This window comes from Oreochromis aureus, linkage group 3 (genome assembly GCF_013358895.1).
Source record: "Oreochromis aureus strain Israel breed Guangdong linkage group 3, ZZ_aureus, whole genome shotgun sequence".
Classification (NCBI taxonomy): domain Eukaryota; kingdom Metazoa; phylum Chordata; class Actinopteri; order Cichliformes; family Cichlidae; genus Oreochromis; species Oreochromis aureus.
Genome location: NC_052944.1, coordinates 59,189,893 through 59,211,107, shown reverse-complemented (window position 1 = coordinate 59,211,107; position 21,215 = coordinate 59,189,893).

Sequence of the window (21,215 nt, the reverse complement as noted above, 5' to 3'; positions counted from 1 at the left end):
TTTCCGGAGTTGTTGTGTTATTCCCTCCTGCCCTCGAGGAGACGTAACATATCCGATAAATAAACACTGTAAAATTCATGTTTTTTGTACATATATATGTATATGTATACCACTACCCCCTCCCCACAGCCCTTTTGAATGTCTTCCTAATTCTGAGGTCTCAAGGTTGTCAAGTATGGGTGAGAGGCTTTCAATGAACTTCCGTACTAGTTGTCTTCCAGGAACAGATCTGCAAGATAAAACTCAACATGACTTTGCCAAATGTCATAGTCAGCTTCCATATTAGGACATGGAGTTTTTCCAGAAAAGGAGCTGAACTTTGCAGAGCTTGGATAAGTTTGGAACATGTCAGTACTTTTGACAATGTGCTCCACAGTGATCCTCTGGACTTCAGTGTGTTCAGGGTACAAAACTGGAACTGGTCTGTCAGTAATGGGAGGACTGATGTTATTAGAGGTTAAAGTGGGTGTGATAGTTTCACTGCTTGGTCGTCTTAAAACAAAACCAGGTGTTAAAGGGGCCGGGTCATCTACAGAAATGACCTCAGAGGGGGCTGTACCCTCTTTAACCAACAGAGGCCTGAAGTTTGTTGTTTGCAGGCAAACTTCCAACCAAATCCCCTTCTCATCTTTAATTCATTCTGTTTTTATGTTGACACAGGGCCACAGGTAACACTTGGAATCATTCACTGATCAGTCAGTATGCTGAGGATTAACACCTCTGTCTGTGTAAACTCCTGTTTTTCACATCTGATACATTTTTAATACTTTTGGGTTTTGTTTTTTTACAAGAAATTCCCTTTGTGTCTCGATCCCGCCCACCCTGAGCACGGATTGAATGATAACCATGATGATGTCATCAGTGATGTCACCACAGAGTATAATTTCTGAAACACAGCTCTATTGTGTCTCTGCCGTGTCTCACTAACTTTGTCCTCTCCATCATTTTTTCTCCTCTCTCATTATGTACTTTCACTCACAGATACTGACATGGTACTTAAATTGGTGTCCAATAGATGGTAAAAAAGGATCATGTGACTGACAGTTGATTCATGGATCACTTCACATCTTCTCATCTGTTCCTGGCTGAGCACAAACCCCTGAGAGCCTTGAAGCTAAAAATAAAATGTAAGAACTTAAGATCTGCTGCCATTGATTGGTAATGCTGATATTTTACAGCTTTCCCCTTAATCTGTCACATGGGATGTTCCTATCATTGTCCAACTCATATGATAGAGGATTCTATGTGGATATTATTGTAGTAAAAGCATGTGTGTGTATACTGATCTGTGTGTGTGTAATGAGAATTGTAAATGTGTGTAGGAATCTGTAAATGTGTAAGTTAAAGTAAGTGTTTTGTATTACCTGTTTTTTTTTTTTTTTGGCAGATTTTATTTCAGATATAAAGAGACACATGTAACACTGCCTCCTACAAACATTATGAAGATAATGTCTGTTTCTGTTTTCACTGCAGCTGCATGAACACAACTCGCCCGTATGCAGCACGTCTGCTTCACACCTTCACAAACATTAACCAGAGTGTGACGTGTAGTCTGATGTTGTGCAGCCACTCAGATTATTTACTCGTTCTGACAGAGAGGAGCACAAAAGCAACTAAAGATTTCGACCTTAATGTTAATTTGCAGACAGTTACAGGAAGACACACGTTGTTTGCCTTAACCTGTGATTTTATTAATATAATCAATAATTACATTATCATAGTAAATACATTTAGATAAAATTTTGTTGTGAAGAAAGAGCTCTTTCCCTCAAAGGAGGTCAGTGAACGCATCATACAGGTACTGATGTTGCATTCATGGTCTACTGTCAGTTGTAGATTTTGTAGCTTTTGATCTTTACTTCATGTTTTAAAACTGGAGGAAACGTCTCTGCTGTGTCTGCTCTGTAAGTTCTCTGTGTTTTTCATGCCTCTGCTGTCTTGTTCAATGTAAAAATTCTGAGTTTAACTGCCTTAAGTTTAATTTCTCTTTAGTTCTGATCTCACTGCTGAGCTGCATCACAAACCAAGGTCAGTGAGTTTATCATGTCACAAGCTACAGTTGTTAAAGCCATTAGTATTACTACTGCAGCCAATGAGGAAGCAGGACCAGAATGTTTTCAAATCTAAGCTAAAGTTATGAAATATCAGTACAATGAGGGCTTACAGTTGAAAAAGACTAACTTGAAAGATCATTAATTTAATCAGCCTTTCACAAAGACGGACGGACAGATGTGTTGTAACTTTCAACAAATGACATGATGGTAAAATGTAGATGAAGACATATAAGCATAAATTAATGTCCCGATAAGATAAACTCAATGAAATACTGTTGACCACTCTGTGATTTTTGTGCTGCTATCTCAATGACCTGAGGTGAAGTAAAAACGCATTTCATGTTTATCTGCCCTTTACACAACTAACTGAAAAATGTGATTATTAAATGTTTGGAGTTTATTGAATTAAAAAATATCAATTCATTAAATTATTATGTTAAAGACAAATGTATTGTAAATACTGTACTGTACAGGGAGTGCAGAATTATTAGGCAAGTTGTATTTTTGAGGAATAATTTTATTATTGAACAACAACCATGTTCTCAATGAACCCAAAAAACTCATTAATATCAAAGCTGAATGTTTTTGGAAGTAGTTTGTAGTTTGTTTTTAGTTTTAGCTATTTTAGGGGGATATCTGTGTGTGCAGGTGACTATTACTGTGCATAATTATTAGGCAACTTTACAAAAAACAAATATATACCCATTTCAATTATTTATTTTTACCAGTGAAACCAATATAACATCTCCACATTCACAAATATACATTTCTGACATTCAAAAACAAAACCAAAACAAATCAGCGACCAATATAGCCACCTTTCTTTGCAAGGACACTCAAAAGCCTGCCATCCATGGATTCTGTCAGTGTTTTGATCTGTTCACCATCAACATTGCGTGCAGCAGCAACCACAGCCTCCCAGACACTGTTCAGAGAGGTGTACTGTTTTCCCTCCTTGTAAATCTCACATTTGATGATGGACCACAGGTTCTCAATGGGGTTCAGATCAGGTGAACAAGGAGGCCATGTCATTAGTTTTTCTTCTTTTTATACCCTTTCTTGCCAGCCACGCTGTGGAGTACTTGGCGGCGTGTGATGGAGCATTGTCCTGCATGAAAATCATGTTTTTCTTGAAGGATGCAGACTTCTTCCTGTACCACTGCTTGAAGAAGGTGTCTTCCAGAAACTGGCAGTAGGACTGGGAGTTGAGCTTGACTCCATCCTCAACCCGAAAAGGCCCCACAAGCTCATCTTTGATGATACCAGCCCAAACCAGTACTCCACCTCCACCTTGCTGGCGTCTGAGTGGGACTGGAGCTCTCTGCCCTTTACCAATCCAGCCACGGGCCCATCCATCTGGCCCATCAAGACTCACTCTCATTTCATCAGTCCATAAAACCTTAGAAAAATCAGTCTTGAGATATTTCTTGGCCCAGTCTTGACGTTTCAGCTTGTGTGTCTTGTTCAGTGGTGGTCGTCTTTCAGCCTTTCTTACCTTGGCCATGTCTCTGAGTATTGCACACCTTGTGCTTTTGGGCACTCCAGTGATGTTGCAGCTCTGAAATATGGCCAAACTGGTGGCAAGTGGCATCTTGGCAGCTGCACGCTTGACTTTTCTCAGTTCATGGGCAGTTATTTTGTGCCTTGGTTTTCCACACGCTTCTTGCGACCCTGTTGACTATTTTGAAAGGAAACGCTTGATTGTTCGATGATCACGCTTCAGAAGCTTTGCAATTTTAAGACTGCTGCATCCCTCTGCAAGATATCTCACTATTTTTGACTTTTCTGAGCCTGTCAAGTCCTTCTTTTGACCCATTTTGCCAAAGGAAAGGAAGTTGCCTAATAATTATGCACACCTGATATAGGGTGTTGATGTCATTAGACCACACCCCTTCTCATTACAGAGATGCACATCACCTAATATGCTTAATTGGTAGTAGGCTTTCGAGCCTATACAGTCAGGGGTCGGCAACCCTAGGCACGCGTGCCACCGTTGGCACGCGAAGGGTTAACTGATGGCACGCACGACCATAGCTGGACTGGCCATCGGGCATACCGGGCATTTGCTCGGTGGCACGATTTTTTTTTTTTTTATTGATTTTTTTTGGTGGTGGATTGGCCAGACGCCGGTCGGTGTGTAAAAATAACTCAGTTGTTTGGTGTTGGCCATGGCGTAGCTTCCACAGATTCAGTAAAATTAACAAGTGGTGGAGACCAGCAGGTGGATGAGGGAAGGGGAGGCAGGAGGAGAGACCCGAGGCAGCCGCCGGTCGGAGCATCAGGTGAACTAAACTTCAGGTAAGAAGTTATGACCTGCAGTCTATCTGGGTCAGATATAAACCAAGTTTAGGTGCAGTTTAGAGAGAAACAGGTTTACCTTTTAGGTGACATGAATGAGTTGAAGGGAAGTTATGAACTGTTTCTGAGAGACAAATAACACCAGGATCCTTTTCTACGTAGCTGACAGCTGGTAACTGTGCAGGGGCGGATCTAGCAAAGTTTTGCCAGGGGGGCCAGGTAGGGCATTAACAGGGAAAGGGGGGCACAAAGAAATACTTTCTTATTCTCATTTAAAATGTCTGGCTGTTATTAAATAATTATCTGAAGCTTACAACCAAAGTTTTTATCTGACGTAAAATGAATAGAAATCATACATTTACCAACAAGACAGTGTACATCACTGTCACAACAGTGTTTGTTTTCATTCAAAGGCTTTATGGCTTTAATATCTGGGGTGCCAGTCTTTAGTCAAAATGCATCCATAGACTCGAGACACAATGCATTTTTGGGACTTTCAGGTGTATGGACCAATGTTTTATTTCCTGATCAAACCAGAAATCTTTAATGAGCAGCTAGATTTGTCTCGCATTAACTGGCTGAGTTAATGCCAGTTAATGCGACATCGAAGCAGTTGGAATCCACAGCTGTGCATGTTCATGGAGCTGCATTTTCACCTGCTGGACATCACTACCTGACAAGTTTAACTGTCTTCAGAACATTGCAGAGGCCTTATTGACAGCATTTGGCTCTACATATCTTCGTGAGCAGATTTTCTCTCACATGAGTGTCCTCAGGTAGCCATCTGAATGCTGGACACTCGGAGACCTGTGTCTCTGAGTGGGAGACCAGAGATCACATTAACATGCGTGTCTCTGTATTAACAAACATACCATATTGGCCCAGTTTATTTTTCTTATCACTGTTGTGAGGAGACCATAAATAGCATTTGTATTTTCTGTTGTACAGTTCATTTGCTGTTATGGAGTTCTTGTTATGAATAAAAAGTGTCTTTTTTTTGTTTCAAAATAGCTGATAACTATTCGCTGATAGCTGCCAACATTTGCAAATAAAATTCTATAAAGCGGTTCTATATAATGTGTAACTGTTCATATAGAGCGTTATTAAATTTAATGCTAATGCAATCATATGGCACACTGACTTCTGAGGAAATTTTAAATGGCACTCGCCATCAGAAAGGTTGCCTACCCCTGCTATACAGCTTGGAGTAAGACAACATGCATGAAGAGGATGATGTGGACAAAATACTCATTTGCCTAATAATTCCGCACTCCCTGTATTACTTATGGTAATGTCTTCTCGTTGCTAACACACTGACAGATTGTAAAACTCAGGTCATTTTACTTTAGTCACAATGAACTGAATTCCTCACAGCTCGTCTGACTGTGAGTCCCAGCAGTTCTCAGTTCTTTATTAGAGACTTTGTGTCTCTGATCTGTGAGGAGGACGACAGCTCTGCTGGATGGACTCTGAGGAGAAACACAAGCAAACAACAGAGGACTCAGTGTGGAGATGGGTGGGGAGAAGGTGCTGGTTCTTCCTGTGACATAAACTACATCTACCCATGGGACAGTGGAGTTTACTGGTGTGAGTCCAGAGAGGGTCCCATCAGTAACATGGTTAACCTGACAGTCACTGGTAAGCTGAGTGTGTGGAGTTAGTGTTGATGAAGCTGTGTGTAAATGGATGAAATGCTGTAGTTTGTCTCTGTGTTGAGGTGGATCAGTGATCCTGCAGAGTCCTGTCCTCCCTGTGATGGAGGGAGATGACGTCACTCTGCTCTGTAAAACAAAGACCACTCCCTCCAACCTCCCAGCTGCTTTCTATAAAGATGGCTCCCTCATCAGGAAGCAGCCTACAGGTCACATGACCATCCAGCATGTTTCCAGGTCTGATGAAGGCCTCTACAAGTGTGACATCAGCGGTCATGGAGAGTCTCCATCCAGCTGGATCACTGTCACAGGTGAGGAGCTTCACTCTGATTTCACCTCTTATTTCATCCACATATTCACCTGAACAGGTGGGATTCTCTCTGCAGAAAAACCTACAGCCGCAGTGATCCCCGCCACCTCTTCACTACCCCCTGACTGCAACTCTCTGCAGCTTGCGTTCAGAGTGGTCCTCCACCTGGTGGTGTTCAGTCCATACTTCATCTCCACTCACTTCATGATGTCTTTATATCGCCACAGAGCCAAAGGTAACACTCTGAATCATTTCCTCACCTGATATGCTGATGATGAACTCCTCTCCAGCTCTGGTTCACTTCTGATACTTTTTGACTTTTAATTTTTGCAGGAAACAAACTTTGCATCTTGATCCCTCCCACTCATCCTGAGCATGGATTGGATGATGAGCATGATGATGTAATTACTGATGTCACCACAGAGCATCACTTCTGAAGCAAACTTCTGTTGTGTCTCTGTGGATCTCAATAACTTTGTCCTCTTCACCTCTGATGTTGAGATCGTCTGAATAGATGGAAGAGGATATCCATCATTTACCACGTGTGTTACCACAGCTCGGTACCTAAGGTATTCTTCGAAGACTTTGGATTGTTTCTATATGAAACCTGTAGTGAAATGTGAGGAATACCTAAAACAGTTATAGATAGAGCCTGTTTTATTTTGGTATTTCCTGTTTTGTGATTGAATTCAGTCCACAACCTGGTTGGTCCATCTGCCTTTCACTCACAGACACTGACATGTCCAATAGAGGGCAAAGATAAGACCATGTGACAGAGTGGCTTCATGGATCACTTCTCATCTGTTCCTGACTGAGCACAAATCCTTGTGAGCCTTGAAGCTAAAAATAAAATGAAAAACAAAAAACAGATATTAAAAACTTAAGATCTGCTGCCATCTACAAGTCATGCTGATTACAGCTTTCCTCTTAATCCATCACATGGGACTTTCCTTTCATTGTCTAACTCGTGTGATAGAGGATACTATGTGGATGTTATTGTAATAAAAGCATGTGTGTCTGTAAATGTCACTCTGTGTGTGTGTGTGTGTGTGTGTGTGTGTATACTGATGAATGCGTGTAATGAGATTATAAATGTGTAGAGGAATCAACAAATGCACAAGTTAAATTAAGTAAGTATCCATGTTTTGTATTACCTCTGTGTTTTTAACCATTGTTATTTCAGATATAAAGATACCCATGTCACACTGTTTACTATGAACATGTCATGGTCCTGGGTCATTTGCCCAGTGTTTTGAATTTTCTTGTGTTTTTGTCATTTTATATTATGATTTGTGTTGAAGTCCACTCTGTTAGTCTTGTGTTTGTTCTGTATTGCCGAGGTTGATCTGTTTAGCTTTTGATTATTAGATTCATTCTTGTGTCTTTGCCCTCTGTGTGTCTCTGTGTGTCTGTGTTTATATATGTTGTGTGAGTTCTTGTGTTTTGTTTCCCTCCTCGTGTTTCAGTCTATGTTGTAATATTCATCCATGTTTCCCCAGTCTGTCATGTCTGTTCTCTCTTCCTCATGTTCCTTCATGTCCCCTCGCTTCCTCTCTGTATTTCCTCCACTCCTGTGTCATGTTCCTTTGTTTCCTGCTTTATTGAAGGTCTCGTGTTTCCATGTTCAGTGTGTTTAGTTTTTGCTTCCCTGTGACGTCATGTTAATTTGTGTCAGCTGTGTCCCATGCATTCTCAATTCCCTTGTTATCCTTCTGTGTATATATGTCAGCGTCTTCTTCATGCCTCGCTGTGTGTCCTGTTAATAGTTTAGTTTGTAGATTTTCCAGTTTAGTTTTTGTATAAACTCGTGCCACCGACAAAGAAGAGTTTTGGTTTTTCAAATCCTGTCTGTGAGTCTGCATTTGGGTGCAAGCCTGCCTAAACACACAGTTTCCTGACAGAACCTTATGGGGAGATAATGTGTGACTCAGTGTTTTCAGTGCAGTTGCATTTACACAGCTCGCTGTATGCAGCACGTCTGCTTCACACCTTCACAAATGTTAGGTTGTTTGCTTTCTGACCACAAGTCAGTGGGTGGGACAGAGAGAAGCACAAAACCAACCAAAGCTTTCTACCTTACAGTTAACGTGCAGTCAACTACAAGAAGACACAGTTTGTTTGGCTCGATCTGCAATATTACTGACTAAATCCATGCATTTACTTAAAATTTAATTGTCAAAAAAAGAGTTCGGAGAGTCAGTGAAGACATCATACAGGTACTGATGTTGCATTCAGGGTCTACTGTCAGTCATAGATATTGTTGCTTTTCATCCTTTCTTCATGTTCAGTTGACACTTTTAAGGAAGCAGAGAAATAAACACAGGAAGTTTTTCACATGTTTTTTTCTAACCACAAGTCTGAAACCCAGAGAGCGAGAAAGAAGAAGAGGAGGGATTTACTCAGTGTGACCATGAACTGATGTCAGTGTTGGTCTGATGTCATTGAGCAGCAGGATGGAGGAAACATCTCTGCTTTGTCTGCTCTGTAAGTTCACTCTGTGTTTTTAATACCTCTGCTGTCTTGTTCAATGTAAAAACTCTCAGTTTAACTGTGTTAAGTTTAATTTCTCTTCAGTTATGATCTCACTGCTGAGCTGCACCACAAACCAAGGTCAGTAACCTTCTTCTGTCACACTGTAAACCTGACTCACTCTTCCAGGAGACTGCGGGACACATTTATTAAGACCATGGTGCAGCCAACTGCAGACAGACTCCTCCTCATTCACGTCCATAATAACTCACTCTTTCTGACAGTTTAAAGGATTTCAGGTTTTATGTCTTTCAAACACATATAACTCAGATTGTGTTATCAATAATATCCATTTTATTAAGTATTCAGCAGCTGATGTGAGGAAATCAACAGCTGTGAAAAAAATCTGGATATTGAAAAATTTGAATAATATTGAATAATATATATAATATATCTTCTTCCTCACAGCTCGTCTGACTGTGAGTCCCAGCAGCTCTCAGTTCTTTGAAAGAGACTTTGTGTCTCTGATCTGTGAGGAGGACGACAGCTCTGCTGGATGGACTCTGAGGAGAAACACAAGCAGAGAACAGAGGACTCAATGTGGAGATGGGTGGGGAAGAGGGACTGGTTCTTCATGTAACATCAGCAAACTATATGAATCAGACAGTGGAGTTTACTGGTGTGAGTCCAGAGAGGGTCCCATCAGTAACATGGTTAACCTGACAGTCACTGGTAAGCTGAGTGTGTGGAGTTAGTGTTGATGAAGCTGTGTGTAAATGGATGAAATGCTGTAGTTTGTCTCTGTGTTGAGGTGGATCAGTGATCCTGCAGAGTCCTGTCCTCCCTGTGATGGAGGGAGATGACATCACTCTGCTCTGTAAAACAAAGACCACTCCCTCCAACCTCCCAGCTGCTTTCTATAAAGATGGCTCCCTCATCAGGAAGCAGCCTACAGGTCACATGACCATCCAGCATGTTTCCAGGTCTGATGAAGGCCTCTACAAGTGTGACATCAGCGGTCATGGAGAGTCTCCATCCAGCTGGATCACTGTCACAGGTGAGGAGCTTCACTCTGATGTCACCTCTTATTTCATCCACATATTCACCTGAACAGCTGGGATTCTCTCTGCAGGTAAACTTACAACCACACCTCCACCTACCACTACAACTATTCCCACCGCTCCAGAGTTGACCGCTGACTCCCCACTACAGCTTGCATCCAGAATAGTCCTCCACCTGGTGGTTTTCTTTCCATATATCATCTCCACTCTCCTCATGATGTCTTTATATCAATGCAGAGCCAAAGGTAACACTCTGAATCAATCACTGATAAATGCTGATGATTAAATCCTGTCTCTTCATGAATAAACAGCCCATAGATATTCTATATTTGTTTTTTGTTTTTGTTTTTTCAGGAAATGACATCAGTGAGTTAACCAAGCCCAATGTGCCTGATCAGGGATTGGATAATGAGCATGATGATGTAATCACTGATGTCACCACAGAGTATCACTTCTGAATCAGAACTCTGTTGTGTCTCTGTGAGTCTCACTAACTTTGTCCTCTCCATCTCTGATGTGGAGATTATTTCAATAAATGGACTCTGATGATCATCTCTGGATATTTTTATGTAGATAAACAACAAAAATTCCTGCTCAGAGGAGGAGATCATCATGTACTGTGTGTGTGTGCATCACTGCAGCTCTGTCACTGAAAGAAGTTTTCAGCTTATTTTTAGATGAAAGACATTTTCAGGTCAAATATCAGAGAAAAAGGCAAAGTCATGCTACTTCCTGTTTAATTTTGGTATTTTATGTTTCCACATCCTACCTGATCCCCTCACTGGAGTAGCTGGTGTCCTGATGGTTCTGACTGGAATTAAATCTACGTGTCACTCACAGATACTGTCATAGTGTTTTGGTGCCTGATAAACTGTAAACACATGATCACATGACTCAGACTGGACTCATGCAGTCTTTGTCTTTTCACCTCTTCCTAAATCAACATAAACTGTGAATTTTTCAGTGAGCCTTAAAATTGAATGTTTCTTGTTGGTGCTTTTGTTATTAAAGCCACATCCTGTGAAACATCTGAAACTGCTCCTGTTGTTCGTGTCCCTCTTTAGTACCTGTGGGTACAGGTCATTTGGTTTTAGCTGTGATGGCCCCCTGCCCTCTTTGTCCCAACTCTTTTTGTCATAGCCTCATATGAAATGAGAGGTCCTGGGTCTGGATCCCAGGTGAGCCCCCACATTGTCACAGCCTGGTTCATAAGACCCACAGACAGTATGAAAGATCGACTGATTTTGGATCATTTAGGTTGTAGCTTCAATTATTTCACAGCAGTGTTTCTTTGTTTTTTGTTGTTTTTGTTGTCATAAGTGATCATATGTGTGCAACAGGGTGGAGCACTCAGTTATCCGCTTATGGAAACTGGCATTAGCTGCAACATGCTACATCCATAGAAATATGAGTGAAAGTACAAATCAAATCAAAGCAGGACTGAAATCCTAATTTTTACTGTTCATGACTGTCAGACATTTCTAAGTAGGTCGGGGTCAATGTTTCTATCTGCTGTATGTTCTTTAAGCAGGACCACCATATGTAACTCACATTTGATTTGATAACAATCACCCTTATCACCCTCCTGGGTGATAAGCTCACAGCGATGCAGGTGGCTGCTTCTCTGGTGTCCAGGATTGTTGATTACCTGACAGGAAGACCACAATACAAAATACACTCTTGTTATACTACCGACACTTTATTCACTTTTAGTCACTTACAGTTATTTATTCACATTTCAGTCACTTTAATTTTAAAACTGTGTAATTTTAAAAGTGTATATACTGTATATTCTGTGTATTTATTATTTGTCCTTCAACGTTATGCTGCTCTGTTGTTTGTTAATTGCTCCTTGGGGATAAATAAAGTTTTCTGATTCTGAATATGTGCATCTTCCCCAGTGTGTGTCTGACAAGTTAATCAGCAACACAGGAGCACCACAAAGAACTGTTCCCCTTCACCTTCTACAGACTTCAGCCACTGCACAGAGACCTGCCATCTTCAGAAGTTTTCTGATGACTCTGCGGTGGTTGGCTGCATCGGCAGGGATGATGAGACAGAGTACCGGGCTGTGGTCGACTCCTTTGTCACGTGGTGTGAGCAGAATCATCTTCAGCTCAATGTCGCAAAGACCAATGAACTGATCTTGGACTTCAGGAAGACCAGTAAACACTTGACCAGGAAACACTTGACCCCTGTTTCAATCCAGGGGGTCAGTGTTGACATTGTGGAGGACTAGAAATACCTCGGAGTACACATTGACAATAAACTGGACTGGGCTAAAAACACCACAGCACTTTACAGGAAGGGCCGGAGTCGTCTCTATTTTTTGAGGCGGCTGAGGTCCTTCAACATCTGTCGGACAATGCTCAGGATTTTCTACGAGTCTGTTGTGGTCAGTGCAATCCTCTATGCTGTTGCATGCTGGAGGAGCAGATTGAGGGTCACAGATGACAACAGACTCAATAAACTGATCCACAAGGCCAGTAATGTTGTGGGGATGGAGCTGGACTCTCTTAAGGTGGTGTCAGAGAGGCGAATGTTGTCCAAGATAAAGTAAATGTTGGATAACACCTCCCACCCACTCCATGACATGCTGGTCAGTCACAGGAGGATGTTCAGTGAGAGACTGAGATTACCAAAAAGCACCACTGAACGACACAGGAAATCATTCCTGCCTGTGGCCATCTCCCTGTACTCCTCCATCTAACATGCTGTAAACACTGCAATAGTTACACCCTTTTTACACATGCTATTCTTTCTTATTCAGATATTTATTAGTAAGTGACATATATATATATAAAAAAAAAATCCCCACTCGCCCCTGTGGGGGATCAATCCTTCAAGCTAGGGTCCTCTACCAGAGGCCTGGGAGCTTGAGGGTCCTGCGCAGTATCTTAGCTGTTCCCAGGACTGCGCTCTTCTGGACAGAGATCTCCAATGTTGTTCCCGGGATCTGCTGGAGCCACTCGCCTAGCTTGGGAGTCACTGCACCTAGTGCTCCGATTACCACGGGGACCACCGTCACCTTCACCCTCCACATCTTCTCGAGCTCTTCTCTGAGCCCTTGGTATTTCTCCAGCTTCTCATGTTCCTTCTTCCTGATGTCACTGTCATTCGGAACCGCTACATCGATCACTACGGCTGTCTTCTTCTGTTTGTCCACCACCTCTATGTCCGGTTGGTTAGCCACCACCATTTTGTCCGTCTGTATCTGGAAGTCCCACAGGATCTTAGCTCGGTCATTCTCCACCACCCTTGGGGGCATCTCCCATTATGACCTCGGCACGTCCAGGCCATATTCGGCACAGATGTTTCTGTATACTATGCCGGCCACTTGGTTATGGCGTTCCATGTACACCCTGCCTGCTAGCATCTTGCACCCTGCTGTTATATGCTGGATTGTCTGAGGGGCATCTTTACACAGCCTGCACCTGGGGTCTTGCCTGGTGTGATAGACCCCAGCCTCTATTGATCTTGTACTCAGAGCTGGTTCTTGTGCTGCCATGATTAGTGCCTCTGTGCTGTCTTTCAGTCCAGCTTTGTCCAGCCACTGGTAGGATTTCTGGATATCAGCCACCTCCTCTATCTACCGGTGGTACATACCGTGCAGGGGCCTGTCCTTCCTTGATGGTTCCTCGCCTTCCTCCACTTCCTTCCACTTAGCGCTAATGCTAAGGAAGCGCTAGGGGAACTGTATACAAAGATCAGTGAACTGCAAAATACACACCCGGATGGTCTGTTTATTGTTGCTGGAGATTTCAACCATGCAAATCTCAAGTCAGTGCTTCCTAGATTCCATCAGTATGTGGACTTTGCAACGAGAGGGGAAAACACGCTGGATCTTGTTTACACAAACATCCCCGGCGCATATCGGGCAGAGCCCCGCCCCCACCTCGGCTACTCAGACCACATCTCTGTTATGCTAATTCCAGCATACAGACCACTCGTCAGGCGATCAAAACCGGTTCTGAAGCAGGTGAAAACCTGGCCAGCAGGAGCCATCTCTGCTCTTCAGGACTGTTTCGAGAGCACTGACTGGAACATGTTTAGGGAGGCTGCAACTTACAGCGACTTCACTGACTTTCAGTGTCCAGCTACATCAACAAGTGCACCGATGACGTCACTGTCTCCAAGACCATCATTTCATGACCCAACCAGAAACCGTGGATTACTGCGGAAGTGCATGCACTTCTGAGGACCCGAGACTCTGCCTTCAAAGCGGGAGATAAGGTGGCGCTTAGAAGAGCTAGGGCCGAACTTTCTCGGGCCATCAGAGAGGCGAAGCGCGCACATGCCCAGAGAATCCACAACCACTTCAAGGACAGCGGCAACACACGGCGCATGTGGCAGGGCTTACAAGCCATCACTAACTACAGGACGACATTACCTGCCTGTGATGGTGACGGCTCCCTCCCAGATGCGCTGAACAACTTCTACGCTCGGTTCAACAGGCAGAACGACGTGGCGGCGAGGAAGACCACCCCTCCTCCGAACGACCAGGTGCTGTGTCTCACTACAGCTGAGGTGAGGAAAACTCTACGCAGAGTCAACCCACGTAAAGCTGCTGGACCAGACAACATCCCAGGCAGAGTGCTCAGAGAATGTGCTGAACAGCTGGCAGATGTTCTCACCGACATCTTCAACATCTCTCTGAGCAGTGCCGTCGTTCCCACGTGCTTCAAGGCCACCACCATCGTCCCCGTGCCCAAGAAGTCTTCTGTGTCCTGTCTCAACGACTACCGTCCTGTTGCACTTACACCCACCATCATGAAGTGCTCGAGCGGCTCGTCATGAGACACATCAAGACCCTGCTGCCCCCTCACTGGACCCACTGCAATTTGCGTACCGCCATAACCGCTCAACGGACGACGCCATCTCCACTGCACTCCATCTTGCCCTCACACACTTGGACAAGAAGGACACACATGTTCCAATGCTGTACATAGATTTCAGCTCAGCATTCAACACGATCATCCCCCAACAACTGATCGGAAAGCTGAGCCTGTTGGGCCTGAACACCTCCCTCTGCAATTGGATCCTGGACTTTCTGACCGGAAGGCCTCAGTCAGTACGGATCGGGAACTGCACCTCCAGCACCACCACACTGAGCACTGGGGCCCCACAAGGCTGTGTGCTCAGTCCTCTGCTGTTCACACTGCTGACTCATGACTGTGTAGCAACACACAGTTCAAATCACATCATTAAGTTCGCTCATGACACGACCGTGGTGGGTCTCATTAGCAAGAACGACGAGTCAGCGTACAGAGAGGAAGTGCAGAGGTTAACGATCTGGTGTAAAGACAACAACCTGTCTCTGAATGTTGACAAGACAAAAGAGATGGTTGTTGACTTTAGAAGGACACGAGGCGACCATTCACCGCTGAGCATCAACGGCTCCTCTGTGGAGATCGTCGACAGGACCAAATTCCTGGGCATCCACCTGGAGAAGGACCTCGGCTGGTCCCTCAACACCAGCTCCCTGCACAAGAAAGCCCAACAGCGTCTCTTCTTTTTGAGAAGACTGAGAAAGGCCCAGCTTCCACCACCGATCCTGACCACCTTCTATAGAGGAACTATCGAGAGCATCCTGAGCGGCTGCATCACTGTATGGTTTGGGAACTGTGCCATATCGGACCGCAAGACCCTACAGCGGATAGTGGGAAAAGCAGAGAAGATCATCGGGGTCTCTCTTCCTCTCTATTGAGGACATCTACACCACACGCTGCATTCGCAAAGCCACCAGCATTGTGGCTGATTGGACACACCCCTCTTACACACTCTTCACACTCCTGCCATCTGGAAAAAGGTACCGAAGCATTCGGGCACACACATCCAGACTGTGCAACAGCTTTTTTCCACAAGCCATCCGTCTCCTCAACAAAAAGGGACTGGACTGATACACACACACACACACACACACACACACACACACACACACACACACACACACACAAACACTATCACTCAGCTTAACTCAACTACCTCAAAGCATTGAGACTGGACTCACTAATCAACACAAGCGCAAACACACTGACCTACACCACCAAACTATCGTATACATCAACCTGTAAATGCTCTTTTGCACAATATTAATACACTAACTTCTTTACTTCCTAATTTTTGCTGCTACACTAAGGAATGTTTACTGTTCCTTCACTACCTAGCTACTACCTACCAAGTTTTCCTTAGATAGTTAGATAGATAGTTTTTGTTAATTTATGTTGTAATTTATGTTAGGTCAGTCTGTCTTGTCTCTGCTAGCCAGCTAACTGGGCCTCTTAGTTAGCTAGTTTAGTGTTTTCTGTTAATTTATGTTGTAAATTTATGTTGCATGTAGCACCTTGGTTCTGGAGGAACGTTGTTTCGTTTTAACTGTATATGGTTGAAGTGACAATAAAGCCAACTTGACTTGACTTGACTTTCTTGGGTTTCTGCTGCCTGAGGTATTCACTGAGCACGCTGTCAGTTGGGGCCATCTTCCTGATGTATTCGTGGATGTTCGTTGTCTCATCCTGGACTGTGGTGCTGACACTCACCAGTCCCCGGCCCCCTTCCTTCCGCTTAGCGTACAGCCTCAGGGTGCTGGAATTGGGGTGAAACCCTCCATGCATGGTAAGGAGCTTTCTTGTCTTGATGTCAGTGGCTTCTATCTCCTCCTTTGGCCAGCCTATTACCCCAGCAGGGTACCTGAACACGGGCAGGGCGTAGGTGTTGATGGCCCGGATCTTGTTCTTACCGTTCAGCTGACTCCTCAGGACTTGCCTGACCCTCTGCAGGTACTTGGTGGTTGCAGCTTTCCTGGCGGCCTCTTCATGGTTCCCATTCGCCTGCGGGATCCCCAGGTACTTGTAACTGTCCTCTATGTCTGCAATGTTGCCTTCTGGTAGTTTGATCCCCTCTGTTCTGACTACCTTCCCTCTTTGTTACTATCCGACTACACTTCTCCAGCCCGAACGACATTCCAATGTCATTGCTGTATATCCTGGTGGTGTGGATCAGTGAATCGATGTTTCGTTCACTCTTGGCATACAGCTTGATGTCATCCATGTACAGGAGGTGGCTGACAACTGCTCCATTCCGTAGTCGGTATCCGTAGCCAGTCTTGTCAATTATCTCACTGAGGGGGTTAAGGCCTATGCAGAACAGCAGTGGGGACAGGGCATCTCCTTGGTAGATCCCGCACTTGATGGTGACTTGTGCTATGGGCTTGAGGTTGGCCTCCAGTGTTGTCTGCCACATCCCCATTGAGTTCCTGATGAAGGCTCTCAGGGTCCTGTTGATCTTATATAGTTCTAGGCATTCCAGGATCCAGGTGTGGGGCATTGAGTCATAGGCCTTCTTGTAATCAATCCAGCCAGCTACACAGGTTGGTCAGTCTGGTCCTGCAGTCTTGGCTGACTGCTTGGTCTGCCAGTAGCTGGTGTTTTGCGCCTCTGTTATTCTTGCCCATCCCTTTATGTGCCCCACTCATGTATTGACCCATGTGCCTGTTCATCTTAGCCGCTATGATGCCTGACAGGAGCTTCCATGTGGTACTGAGTAGGGGTGGGTTTTAATAATCGAATCATCGAATAAAATCAATTCTGGCTTGGATAACGTGAAATCGATTCATTAAAATCCTGAATCGATTTTTTAATATAAATTTATTTTGCCCGAAACGCCAGAATCTCAGGTGAAACCTCACAAAATTTCAACAACCACCAAACAGCTAAGACAGTAAATGAGAGCAGGTACACGGATTCTGCACAAGGACGTAAACACACAGCGCGGACCCGCGGATCAGAATCAGTGAGATGTCGCCTTTCTCACCCGACGGGCGCTGCAGCTTTAAGCGGCTGCGCGCTCCCGCGGACGGCAATCACTTTCTGGCAGACAATCACTTTTTGGCACAACAACTGCACGGACACGGTCGGGGCTGAAAGCCGACAGCTCGCTGATTCTGATGTTTCGGCAGGTCCGCGCTTTGTGTTCACGCCCTTTTTGCGCTGATTCTAAAGCTGTTAGTTTCATCTCTTTCCAAACAATATTGACTGAACCAGCAGCAAAAGAAGATCCAAACTACGCTTCACATAAACATCGTCATGAAATCACTCTGTTACTGTTTTGCTTCCACCACGATAAAATCACACTTTATGCACAGCTCTCTCTCTCTCTCTCTCTCTGTACTTCAAGAACAGTTTCCCGTCTAAAAATCTGTTTTCTGCATTATTCGCTTGCTTGTTACGCACCAGTCTACCGTTGTTTACAGTGCTGTCGGCCGCTGTTTTTTTTTTTTGTTTGTTTTACATACGTCCGAAAAGACAACCTAATTTCTGCCGTTCAATACTGAACAAATTTAAACTTTTTAAAATTATGCAAAATGCAAAACGCTTAGCCGTCTCTAATAAAACCGCTGTAACGTCAGAGATAATGTTCATATGTTGATTAATGGGTTTGTTTCGTTTTTGATGTACTGCAGAATATTTTTATAAAATCCCAGGCCAGAAAAACCACCTTCATGTTTTTCTGTGTTTTATCTTCAGCTACTTTGACACAAAGGCATCTGCTGTGACACTCACACCTTTGATAAAGTCTTGCGTGTGTCAGCTTCCTTTTTATAGATATAAAAATATGTAAATGTACTGATCTGAATTATAATATTTCTGACTGTCAAAATTTCCCACATTCAAATCGAATTTAATTGAATGGAATCGAATCGAATCAAATTGAATCGAATCGTGGATCGAATCAATTCGGGACCTTGTGAATCGAAACGAATCGATTCTAGAAATCAGTGACGATACCCAGCCCTAGTACTGAGGCAGTTTATTGGTCGGTAGTTGGAGGGGACCAGCCCCTTCTGGGGGTCCTTGAGGATCAGGACCGTCCGGTCTTCGGTTAGCCATTCCGGGTGTCTCTCGTCAACTATTAGTGCTGCCAGGCGCTTGTGGAGTGCAGTCAGCTTCTTCAGCCAGTAGGCATGAACCATGTCAGGGCCTGGTGCTGTCCAACTCTTCATACTGGAGACCCTTTCTTGGATATCTGCCACTGTGATGGTTACTGGACCCTGTTCGGGGAGGTCGCTGTGGTCTGCCCTCAGATCCACTAGCCACTGAGCATTGCCATTATGGGTTGCGTCCTTCTCCCATATGCTCTTCCAGTATTGCTCCGTCTCCAGCTTTGGTGGTGCTGTTCTCATATTGTTCCCCTGCCACTGAGAGTACACCTTGGCTGGTTCCGTGGAGAACAGCTGGTTTATTGTCTTGCCTTCTATCTCTCTGGTGTATCTCCTCAAGCGGGTGGCCAAGGCTGTGAGTCGTTGCTTGGCAGTTTCCAAGGCCTCAGGTATGGACAGCTTCCTGTACTTCTTAGGCACCTTCCTCATCGCGCCTTTCTGCAACTCCGATAGTTGGCTAACCTCTCTCCGTGCTACCTTGATCTTAGCCTCTAGCCTCCGTCTCCATGGCTGTGGCTGTTCAACTTGTAGCCAAGCATCTCACTGATCACTGCTGCCGTATTGTAGATCAGTCAGTAATCGTGGCTGTAGGTATCGTCCGTAGTGCTGCATTAACATCATCTAGCAGACCTTCATGTAATCTTGGTAACCGGCTACGGGGGGTCCAGGTTTCAAGCTTGGCCATGATCCTATCTTTCAGGTCAGTTCCTCTCGCACTCAACGATCCTTCTCCTATCGCACTTGGGGCTTGGTACCCAATCTCGGGTGATATCTCCCCCCTGACCTGGCATCCTGGCTTCCCCCTTGCCGTAGCATTTATGCTGTGTAAAACACAGCAGAAAATAAATAAAATCAAAGAATCAGTGGACTGGTTGCTCTATTTTTACCTGTATAGCAGGAGTGGGGCAGGCGGAGGTTTACCCTGGTGCAGGTGTGTCGAGGCCGTCATGTCAGTGGAAGAATCCAGGAGTTTGTCTGTGGATTTGACATTCCCGTGGCAGCGTAGCGTGCTCGGTGCTTGTGTGGAAGTTTATGGGTTTTTTCGCTGTAAAAAGAAGTTTTCTTCCCACACAGTGAACAGCGGACGCAAATGTTTTTGTCACTTTTTATGGAATCAAACTCAAAGTAAGGTCAGTACTTCCACGCTTTAAACACTGCACTCATACTATCTCCTAAACTCGATATATTATCCATTGTTGATTTGCACACAGCTGTTGCCACGAACGTCGCACTCGCTTACGCCGTTGTCATGAGACACTCTCGCAAAAAATCATGGTTTCAGTAACGCAGTTACGCAGCGTGCTTACGGGAAAGTAACAGTATTCTAATTACCTTTTTTGCAATAGTAATCCCTTACTTTACTCGTTGCTTGAACAAGGTAATCGGATTACAGTAACACGTTACTTGTAACGCATTACTGCCCATCTCGGGCACAGAGTCCAGGATAGTTAGGCATGAAGATTCGAACCAGGAGCTGAGGTCCTCAGCAGGGAAAGACAGCTGGCTAAAGGCAGAGGAGAACTGGGCAGCAGTGGAAGTGTTAATGATCTGACAGCAGGAAAGAAGCATCAAATAATACAGCCATATAGTCAGAAAAGGCAGTGTTAGACATTTCCACGTCAGACACAGGTAAACTGTGTGAAAAAGAGCAGGTCTAGTTTGTGTCCGTGTTCATCTGTGGGACCAGGTACGGACTGGACCAGATTAAAAGAGTCTGTAAAGCTTAGAAACTCATCCTCCTTTGTCAGCACAGCAGACATGGTTATTAAAATCTCCCACAATAAGAACGTGATCGTAGTTGGACATAATCCCAGCTAGAAATTCTGAAAAGTTAATTATGAATTTCTTATTGTATTTAGGGGATGTTAAATAATATCAACACAGATCAGTGAGTCTGTGTATCTGTGCTTCACAGCTTCAAATGTTTTAACCACATTGTGACGTGTAGACTGATTTTGTGCAGGCACACAGTTTATTTACTCTGTTTCTGAGCACAGGTCAGTGGTGGGAACAAAAAAAAGCTGTAAGGTAAAAAACCACATTCAGCTTCCTGTAACTTACAGAACAAAAGATATCAGCTACAGACATAATCTATCAATCCTATCAATCTGAAATTAAACTTATAAAATCAATCTGTTCAGTTATAGATTTTATTGCAGTCAATCGTTGCTTTATGTTCTGGTTCAGTTTGAAAATTTAAAGGGTTATTTTTCTGCTTTACTGGAACCAAAGTAGAGATGGCATGATACCACTTTTTTATGTCCGATACCGATACCGATATCATAAATTTGGATATCTGCCGATACCGATATGAATCCGATATAGTGTGTTTTTTAATCAATAAAACTGTTTTTTTAATATCTTGCTGCATTTTGTATAAGTTCATACTCAAGTTTAAGTAAACAACAACACTAAAGCTATTCTGTTATACCT